Source organism: Salvelinus sp. IW2-2015, unplaced genomic scaffold, assembly GCF_002910315.2.
Source record: "Salvelinus sp. IW2-2015 unplaced genomic scaffold, ASM291031v2 Un_scaffold849, whole genome shotgun sequence".
NCBI classification, from domain to species: domain Eukaryota; kingdom Metazoa; phylum Chordata; class Actinopteri; order Salmoniformes; family Salmonidae; genus Salvelinus; species Salvelinus sp. IW2-2015.
Window position 1 is genome coordinate 169,919 of NW_019942628.1, and position 11,133 is coordinate 181,051.

Genomic DNA, 11,133 nt, shown 5'->3' on the forward strand with positions numbered 1-11,133 from the left:
ACCTTTGTTGACTCTATCTGGTCACATCTCAGTGTTCAAGAAGTAAAAAGATAAAAGGCAGTATCTGAGCCACAGTTCTATTTAACTTTTTTAAAGTTAAGTGTTAATCAAAGCGAGTGTGACTGTCTTAATGATTTGATGGATTTGGCGTTCCGTTTGATGTTGGCCCTCCAAGATGAACAGAATGTTGATTGCTTTGACATAGAAAGCACAGCTGAGTCAGGCAACCTCTCGCAAACACATACAGCACATACATACACACACACAGACAAAGACACACACACACACACACACAAACATCACGGAAGGAAAACACCAATACCGACACTATTCTTTATAGAGACTTCAGAGTTTTTCTCTTTCTCTTGGAACAAAATAGGTCCAGAAAGCCATACTCAAGATGACAAACAATGTAAAAATGGTACAGGAACTTTAAAGCTGAGTTTGAACGATCAAACTTTCACTCTTGTCAATCAACAGAGTGAAAGGCAAGGGTTCACATTTGTTTTAATATTTTATTTGTTGGTAGTGATCCAGGTACAAGGAAAGAAAATAACTTTGATTTATCTTACAGGACATGGGGATGGGACTTGTAAAAGTTTTCTTGTTCTTGGACAAGGACATGCAAGTGAATACAGAAGGTTGTTAACAGGAAAGATATGAGAATGTATAAATTGCATTGGAGAGAGGGTATCCCCTTGCCCCGCACTGTAAAGAAAGACAACTTCCTATTTTTGCCTTTCTTTAATCCTCTTTTTTTTTGCAAAAAGGCAACACACAGATCCAACAATACTGAGAAAAGTAACAAAAGAGAGGGAAAGTACTTCTCAACCTCCCGAAAAAGAACATTTGTATCTATTGTCGTATCAAGCAAATGAGGAAAATATCGCTCTTTGTGTTTGGAAAAGGTTTTAGTTTCTTTTGTTTTGAGATGAGAGGAAGCAGAGTAGTTAACATGCAGGACCGAGTGTCTCGAGTATCTCTGACAACTAATGACTCAGCATTGCACCTGGAGAGACCATCAAGTCCTTTTGGCCTAGCTCAGGGATGGGCAACTCCAGTCCTCAGGGGGCCTGATTGGTGTCACACTTTTGCCTCGGCCCCCACTAACACACCTGATTCCAATGATCAACCAATCATGACCTTCAGTTTTGAATGCAATTATTTTCATCAGCTGTGTTTGCTAGGGATGGAGACAAAGTGTGACAGCACCCCGCCCCTGAGGACTGGAGTTGTCCATCCCCAGCCTTCTCCGACAGAAAAAGAAAAAAAAATACATTTTATTTAATATTCCACAAATCTTTATGCATATTTCACAATATACCTTTTTATTATCATTTTAATAAATACAAAACAACAACACAGTGATTTAAAGGAAAACCATGAGTATTAAAAAGACAAAAAACGCAATAGACATTAGAAATATCGATATTAATTTGGTATGTTCTGTTACTGACATCTTGCCTTAAGGTGGATGGACCAGCACTTTAAACTTGGAATTAAAACCACTGGCGAAAAGAAATTAAACAGGACAGCATCGGACATAAAAGAGGAATATCTTTCAGCAATGAAACTGGAATGAAATAACCGAGTGGAGATGCATATGAATATATACACATATATACACACATACATGAACACCGCCAGAATGTAAAATAACCTGAGATACTCCTTGCACCTCATTTCCAGAACACTGGCCACTAGGTTGATGATATGATATGACAGTGACATAAACACGACAGTACAACAGCATATCTGACAAAGCCTTCCGTTTCCTTTCCAACTCTCCTTTTATAAACATTAAGCAGTACTAAAGAAGACACAAAATAAACAGTCATTGAACCAGTAAAATTGTGAACGTTGATTTTGAAAACATTATTAAGCAGTATTTTTGAGTCCATAAAAGGCATACAAAGAAACAGGCTTTTAAAAAATGATAAGAACATTGTTTGAAAAGATACAAATTGAACATCTGGGGCTGAATAGTTCCATGCGGCCGGCAGAAGGAAAATGTGTTGTGACTGTTAGGCAGATAGAAAGTAGTGGTCTATGCTGTAGAGACAGAGGCATTGGGATCTGCTACTGCAGGTGGCTCTTCTCCATTCTGACTGTACTCTACCTGCCTTCCTCTCCACTATCTGATGCATTCTGGGAATTTGAGTCCCAATAGGAAGTCTAGTTAGTGCTCTATTGTATGCTAATCAGAACACAGTACCATACTTCAGGGCAGGGACTGCAGTCTCCGACTGAAACAGATACAAACAGGCCACTGTGTTGTTTTCCATGGGATGCCATGGATGTGGAGTGCATTAAGGGCTCTAAATTAAGCAAACATCATTTAAAATGGATGACTTTTGGACAAAAAAAAGGACCTATCCTAAACCTTCTTTCCTGGCAATAGAGAAATCCTTTAGCATCAATGTTAGTTCTTTCTACTGCGTTCAACCCAACCCAGAGTTTATCAAAAGGAAGTCCTTTGTCAGTGTTAGATTATAGATTAGACCTTCTGAACCATGGCTTTGAGGCTCTTCATAGTGTATTTTAAGTGCTGTGGCTTCAGTGACTAGATTCTATTGGTGTACAGCTGCTTGAACACACACCTGCCACACTTGCAGATGTTCACTTTGTGTAATCTACTGTAAATCCATTTTGCTAGACGGATTATACAAATGATCTTCGGATGAAAACAAAAACTCTAGAAATCAATGAAAATATAATCAAAGAAGATGAGATGAAGATAGAATCAAATAAATTGTGTTCAAACGCTGGAATGAAGATGAGGGCCCAGCTAGACGTCCATTGTGGCTGTGTTATGTTCCGAAAACAATACAATGCCTGGACAGCCTCAAAACTGCCAGCTCTAACAAGTCTATATCAGCCCATTTGTAGGACTATACGGTTTACAATAGAATCAGATTATGTAGGATCGAAGCTAATCCAATAATCAACTCATAGTTAGAGGAGAGACAAGTCATCATCTTGCTCATAGCCTCTGTACACATTGAACAAGCCCCCCCTCTCTGCCTCTTCTCCGGCCCCCTACCTCAAAGACACTAACAAACCCTATCTTCTTTCTGATTAGTCCTAACTTGGGAATGGGCATCCATTTAGTTGCTGTCCGTAAGCAACCCCTCACTCTTTAATATCTCTCTGTACATTAGTATATAATTTCTCATCTCTCTACAGAAACTCCTCTTCAAATGTTCGTCCGGTTCTTCCTGTCAGCAGGAGCTTTGCTTTTGTGCTTATCACCAAAAATCGCAGTGCAAAAAAACAATAATTAATAATAATAATTATAATAATGAATCAATGATAGCTATTAACAAATGATGGATTATAAAACAATTATTTTATGGCACAACAGCCTATCAATTCAAATATAATACAAATGACTAGATTTAGCCAACAGTATGGAAAGAGGATGCTAAAACTGAAGTAGGCTTGCATAGCAATGCAACAACAACGTAAAGAATCTATTTACAGGAAACAAGATTCCATTTTTTCCCCAAGGAAGGTTATTTTGAAAATTAGTTTTCTCATATAGACGTTTTAACTGTTTTGTTTACTTGCTATTGTCTGACTGAAAAACAATAAAGGTGGGAAGTGAGAAATCATTTTGTTGAGGACAACAACATAGTGGGATGTACAGTATGTATGTCTGTGTTTATACATCACATTTACAGTTCTGTTATGGTGGTCATCATCGTCATCTTCCTGCTCCTCTCCTCTGATAATACACAAAGAAGGACAGTTCAAGTTCATTGCACCAGTCGGGTGAGGCTTCATTCTGATGAGGACGACGAGGCTTTCTCCAGTTCAGTTCAGATCCTACTGCAGGCAGGTCACTCTGTGAGAGAGACAGAGAGAACAGCAATGTCAGGACAAAGCAATATCTTTGTCAAAATGCTATACATTAAATCAATATAGTTACCTATAGTATCACAACGCCTTCTTGCAATAAGATAGTAAACAAGAATGGTGTGATACGTACATAACTCGCCCGCGTAATGTCCAGGTCCGTTGGTCCCCAGGAAGTCGCTGTGGTCTGTGGCAGCCCGTTGGTGTGGCCCTCGAGGTCCCTCTCCCTTGCGTGGCCCCGTGGAGCCCTTGGAGGAGGCTGTCCCAGAGGAGCTGTGGCCCCCGGCGGAGGGGAACGATGGTTTACTGTAGGGGGGAAGGCACCCCGCTTCTGGACAAACACACAGAGGGAAACAATTCATATTGTCACTACTAACCATAAATGTAGTCGGGAAGTTGACACTTTTTTATTTTTTATTTTAATTTAACCTTTATTTTACCAAGCAGGTCAATTAAGAACACATTCTTATAATACGTGCATTGCAAGAAGAAAAAGGGCTCCTGTGGGGCTGGGGGCAAGGTGAATACATTCTCATTCACTGAAATGACATGGGGAGGGGCAACAAAAGCATAGAGCGTTTCACAACATGGTGGTTTGTAGATTCATTATGGGGCTAGGTATGTGTTTGGGCAGGCGCAGGTGGATTGGCCGGGTGGTGGTGGTTGCAGAAGGTGCTATAGTGAGACAGAAAGCCTGTTGGCAGACCTCCCTTCTAATGACATCTGCAGTGTGTTGGTGCCAGCAGGCAGTGTGGGCTCACACATGGGTCCCTCAGCTAACACCCTTTTGAAGGGGAGAAAGGCAACTACAGAGGGGTTAGTGTCTGCTGTGACACCCCCTGCTGCAGATCATTATATTGTAGCTCTGACCTGCTGTGACACCCCCTGCTACAGGTCATTATATTGTAGCTCTGACCAGCTGTGACACCCCCTGCTGCAGGTCAGTATATTGTAGCTCTGACCTGCTGTGACACCCCCTGCTGCAGGTCAGTATATTGTAGCTCTGACCTGCTGTGACACCCCCTGCGTGCAGATCATTATATTGTAGCTCTAGGAACACAGCATGGTGAGGTCTAATGACTCCACACACAGACAGGATAGGAACACAGCATGCTGAGGTCTAATGACTCCACACACAGACAGGATAGGAACACAGCATGCTGAGGTCTAATGACTCCACACCACAGACAGGATAGGAACACAGCATGGCGAGGTCTAATGACTCGACACACAGACAGGATAGGAACACAGCATGGTGAGGTCTAATGACTCGACACACAGACAAGGATAGGAACACAGCATGGTGAGTCTAATGACTCCACACACAGACAGGATAGAACACAGCATGGGAGGTCTAATGACTCGACCACAGACAGGATAGAACAACAGCGTGGTGAGGTCTAATGACTCCACACACAGACAGGATAGGAACACAGCATGGTGAGGTCTAATGACTCCACACACAGACAGGATAGGAACACAGCATGCTGAGGTCTAATACACGACACACAGACAGGATAGGAACACAGCATGGCGAGTCTAATGACTCGACACACAGACAGGATAGGAACACAGCATGGTGAGTCTAATGACTCGACACACAGACAGGATAGGAACAACAGCATGGCGAGGTCTAATGACTCGACACACAGACAGGATAGGAACACCAGCATGTGAGGTCTAATGACTCCAACACAACAGGATACGAACATAGCGTGGCGAGGTCTAATGACTACACACACAGACAGGATAGAACACAGCATGGTAGTCTAATGACTCGAACACACCAGACAGGATAGGAACACAGCATGGCGAGGTCTAATGACTCCACACACAGACAGGATAGAAACACAGCCGTGGTGAGGTCTAATGACTCCACACACAGACAGGATAGGAACACAGCATGGTGAGGTCTAATGACTCCACACACAGACAATGGGTAGAGTGGTGGAGTAGCCGCTGTTTGTCTGAGAGGGGAAAGCTGGGGAATAGAATGCATCTGCTGTGGCTGGGGCCTCCTGCCTGGACGGGCTAGAGCCGACACCATTGCCGACAACTACAGGCTGTGTGAGTGTGTGTGTGTGTGTGTGTGGGGGGGGGGGGGTCTGGAAGACAAGTACAAGTGGCAGACAGTGCAATCTGTTCATGGGAGCCCAGTCTCCTCTGAAGATTGAACACCAGGGTTTAGTAAAGGGTCTGGTCTGCCAAGGCACCGCGGCCATCAGGACCTGCTGTCAAACAGTAAAGGGCTCTGGATCTCTCTCTGTACAGCAATGGCTGCTGACCTAACCACGGGTCTACTCGCTCCATACTCTGGTGTGAAATATGAGTTCTATCCTACTGTTCTAAAGCAATGTTCGCTCACATCCAACACACTGCCACAAGTGCAGGATACAATAAATTGGCATCTGCAAATTAGAATGAACACCTGCACACTGAGTGGAATTTGTGGATCAGGTCTGAGTCTTTCTGACAATGTGCTGGCATTCTTATTTGCTTCTACCCTCCAGTCCWGTACCTGTTTTGTGTCCCCTGCGTGGGTCGTCTCCTCGGTCCATGGATGCTAGTCTGTCCTGGGCCTGGCGCTCCAGAGAGGTGCGTGTCTGTCTGTCCATGCAGCTCTTCATCTCCTCCAGCCCAGACAGGGGCATGGCGCCACACATGGGCTGGCGCTCCAGGGACGATGCCTGCCTCTCGGCTGGGGGGCCCATTCCGCCTACACTACGGGCCCCCTGGATATACCCTGGTCCCTGGATGGGCGGGGGGTCAGGGGGAGGAGGTAGGTCTGGGAGGGAGGGAGGGAGGCGTGATGTGGTTAACTACAAGGTTACAGTCTGGTGATATATCAGTAATCAGTCAATCAGTATTAATCAGTAATTGTAATGTAGTCCAAGTCCTCATAGATCAGGGCTCTCCAACTCTGTTACTGGAGAGCTATCCTCCTGTAGCTTTTCTCCAACTCTGTTACTGGAGAGCTATCCTCCTGTAGCTTTTCTCCAACTCTGTTACTGGAGAGCTATCCTCCTGTAGCTTGTCTCCAACCCTGTTACTGGAGAGCTATCCTCCTGTAGCTTTTCTCCAACCCTGTTACTGGAGAGCTATCATCCTGTAGCTTTACTCCAACCCTGTTACTGGAGAGCTATACTTCTGGAGGCTTTTCTCCAACCCTGTTACTGGAGAGCTATACTCCTGTAGCTTTCTCCAACCCTGTTACTGGAGAGCTATACTCCTGTAGCTTTACTCCAACCCTGTTACTGGAGAGCTATACTCCTGTAGCTTTTCTCCAACCCTGTTACTGGAGAGCTATACTCCTGTAGCTTTACTCAACCCTGTTACTGGAGAGCTATACTCCTGTAGCTTTTCTCCAACCCTGTTACTGGAGAGCTATACTCCTGTAGCTTTCTCCAACCCTGTTACTGAGAGCTATCCTCCCTGTACCTTTCTCCAACCCTGTGTACTGGAGAGCTATCCTCCTGTAGCTTTTCTCCAACCCTGTTACTGGAGAGCTATCCTCCTGTAGCTTTTCTCCAACCCTGTTACTGGAGAGCTATCCTCCTGTAGCTTTTCTCCAACCCTGTTAGGAGAGCTATACTCCTGTAGCTTTTCTCCAACCCTGTTACTGGAGAGCTTCCTCCTGTAGCTTTCTCCAACCCTGTTACTGGAGAGCTATACTCCTGTAGCTTTTCTCCAACCCTGTTACTGGAGAGCTATCCTCCTGTAGCTTTCTCCAACCCTGTTACTGGAGAGCTATCCTCCTGTAGCTCTCTCAACCCCAGTTGTACAGTAACTATCCTGATTCAGATTTCAACCTGCTAATTATTAGAATCATGTGCTCTAGATTAGGATTAGAGTTAAAACCTACAGGATGGTATCTCTCCAGGAACAGGATTAGAGTTAAGACCTACAGGATGGTATCTCTCCAGGAACAGGGTTAGAGTTAAAACCTACAGGATGGTATCTCTCTAGGAACAGGGTTAGAGTTAAAACCTACAGGATGGTATCTCTCCAGGAACAGGGTTAGAGTAAAACCTACAGGATGTATCTCTCCAGGACAGGGTTAGAGTTAAAACCTACAGGATGTATTCTCTCAGGAACAGGGTTAGAGTTAAAACCTACAGGACGGTATCTCTCCAGGAACAGGGTTAGAGTTAAAACCTACAGGATATTATCTCTCCAGGATCAGGATTAGAGTTAAAACCTACAGGATGGTATCTCTCCAGGACAGGATTAGAGTTAAGAACCTACAGGATGGTATCTCTCCAGGAACAGGGTTAGAGTTAACCCCACAGGATGTATCCTCCAGGAACAGGTTAGAGTTAAAACCCACGGAGAGGTATCTCTCCAGGAACAGGGTTAGAGTTAAAACCTACAGGATGGTATCTCTCTAGGAACAGGGTAGAGTTAAAAACTACAGGATGGTATCTCTCCAGGAACAGGGTTAGAGTTAAAACCTACAGGATGGTATCTCTCTAGGAACAGGGTTAGAGTTAAAACCTACAGGACGGTATCTCTCCAGGAACAGGGTTAGATTTAAAACCTACAGGATGGTATCTCTCCAGGAATAGGATTAGAGTTAAAACCTACAGGATGGTATCTCTCCAGGAACAGGGTTGGAGAGCCCTGTTATAGATAATGAGTAAGTTGTGTCAGTGGTAACTCTTTACTGAGACAAAGTTCTGGGAAGCTTCTGGTTCAAACACCGTGCCACCCCAGCGTCTTCTCTTACCGTCTGCACTGGCGTCTCTCCTGTGGGGCGCCGTGCCCTGTCCCCGGGGCTTGCGGGTGGGCCGGGCAGCCCTCTGGTGGCCCAGGCTATGTGTGCCCACCGTGCTGCCATCTGTAGAGAAGGGACTGCTGGGCCGGGGCCGGTGGGACAGCCCTTTACCTAGAGGAGGGGGAGAGAAGAAGACAGAGAGACCACTGGGTTAGTGGAGGTACTGAGAGGAACATGGTGAGAGGGGGGTTAAGGAGCATGCCTGGGAAGAGAATGTTGATTTCCAAGCAGGAAGCTCGCAKGATCCCATGGAAGGTTCAGTTAGTTAATCAGTCCAATGTCAGAAATCCTCAAAAGCACACCATTATTTTGACAATGAGAAAGTACAGGCAGTGTTAGAAGCCTGCAAAGAAATCACCAGTGTTCACCCAGATAATTGTCCTCTATCCCAAGTTCATAGGAGTCAGAGTGCAAAGCTGGAGGAAAGTTAGAGTTGAATCAAGGTTTGTATCCTTTGTTCAGCCACATATTGTAGAGCCATGCAGATTCTCCACCAAACAGCAGCAGAGCGGAGAAAACACCAGCCAGCAGATGGCAGGAAGTAGATCAATCACTGCATCTCCTTCTGAGTCATACAGAGGTTCCAGAGAGAACAGGCTGGAGGGGCTCCACTCCTCATATACCAACCTCTCTTGGCCAGGCTGGTGCCCTCCAGGTGGTAGCCTGCCTTGTCAGCGGCTGCCACCAGGGCCTGGGCGAAGCTACAGTGGGTGTAGAGGGACCCGTCAGAGGAGCTGCCCACACTGGACCTGTGGCTGGAGTAGTGACGGTCATCTTCCTCTGAGGCTGACCCCCAGCCGTTAACCATGGACCCTGAAGGACACCGCCAGCTAGAGCATCAGAGATGTGCATGTGTGTGTGTGTTCACAAATCAAGTAATCATTTTTGATATCCAACCGCACCATGTTTATAGACTCCAGACCCCAACCGAGGAAATTCCACGGACACAAAAGCCCTTGAATGATCTTCCATACTGAACATCTTCACTGTGGCTATAGGTTTCAATGGATTTATGTGCTGTGTAATCTTATAATGAGAGTTAATATCAAGTTTCATCTCAGATGGGTTTCTCTGTGCTGCTGGGACTGTTCTGGCATGTCACTAGTAGTTTTCTACACTCATTCTGTTCTGGCCTGCACCTCTCGTCACAGACACACACACACACACACACAGATACACACATATAAACATGCACACACACACACAAACACGTTGATGGACAGCATAACCGGGGCCTCTTGAGTTTGGCTTGCTTTTGATAGAGAAAAGTAACACACCTGTCCAGAGCAGAGTCCCAGTATTACCTCAGGTGACACACCTGTCCAGAGCGGAGTCCCAGTATTACCTCAGGTGACACACCTGTCCANCCAGTATTACCTCAGGTGACACACCTGTCCAGAGCGGAGTCCCAGTATTACCTCAGGTGACACACCTGTCCAGAGCGGAGTCCCAGTATTACCTCTGGTGACACACCTGTCCAGAGCGGAGTCCCAGTATTACCTCAGGTGACACACCTGTCCAGAGCGGAGTCCCAGTATTACCTCTGGTGACACTGCTGGGCTAGACAATCTGGACCCTCTCTTTCTAAAATGATCCCCGAAAGATCCCCGAAATTGTTGTAACTCCTTTTACTAGCCTATTCAAACTCTCTTTTGTATCGTCTGATATCCCCAAAGATTGGAAAGCTGCCGTGGTCATCCCCCTCTTCAAAGGAGGAGACACTCTAGACCCAAACTGTTATAGACCTATATCCATCCTACCCTGCCTTTCTAAAATCTTCGAAAGCCAAGATAGCATCGAACAGATCACCGACCATTTCGAATCCCATCGCACCTTCTCCACTATGCAATTAGGTTTCCAAGCTGGTCATGGGTGCACCTCAGCCACGCTCAAGGTCCTAAAAGATATCATAACCGCCATCGATAAAAGACAATACTGTGCAGCAGTCTTCATCGACCTGGCCAAGGCTTTCGACTCTGTCAATCACCGCATTCTTATCGGCAGACTCAATGGCCTCGGCTTCTCAAATGACTGCCTCGCCTGGTTCACCAACTACTTCTCAGATAGAGTTCAGTGCATTAAATCGGTGGGCCTGCTGTCCAGACTTCTGGCAGTCTCTATGGGGGTGCCATAGGGTTAAATTCTCGGGCCGACTCATTTCTCTGTATATATCAATGATGTCGCTCTTGCTACTGGGGATTCTCTGGTCCACCTCTACGCAGGCGAACCATTCTGTATACATCTGGCCCTTCTTTGGACACTGTGCTAACAAACCCCCAAACGAGCTTCAATGCCATACAACTCTCCTTCTGTGGCATCCAACTGCTTTTAAATGCTAGTAAAACTAAGTGCATGCTCTTCAACCGATTGCTGCCCGCACCCTCCCACCCGACTAGCATCACTACTCTGGACAGTTCTGACCTAGAATATGTGGACAACTACAAATACCTAGGTGTCTGGTTAGACTGTAAACTCTCCTTCCAGACTCACATTAAGCATCT

General features: G+C 45.5%; 1 pseudogene; it reads right to left on the reverse strand.

The window, feature by feature from the left end:
* Window positions 1-729: 729 nt before the first annotated feature.
* The window catches only part of LOC112069017 (roundabout homolog 2-like), a 99,617-nt pseudogene continuing 89,213 nt past the window's right edge, over window positions 730-11,133 (reverse strand).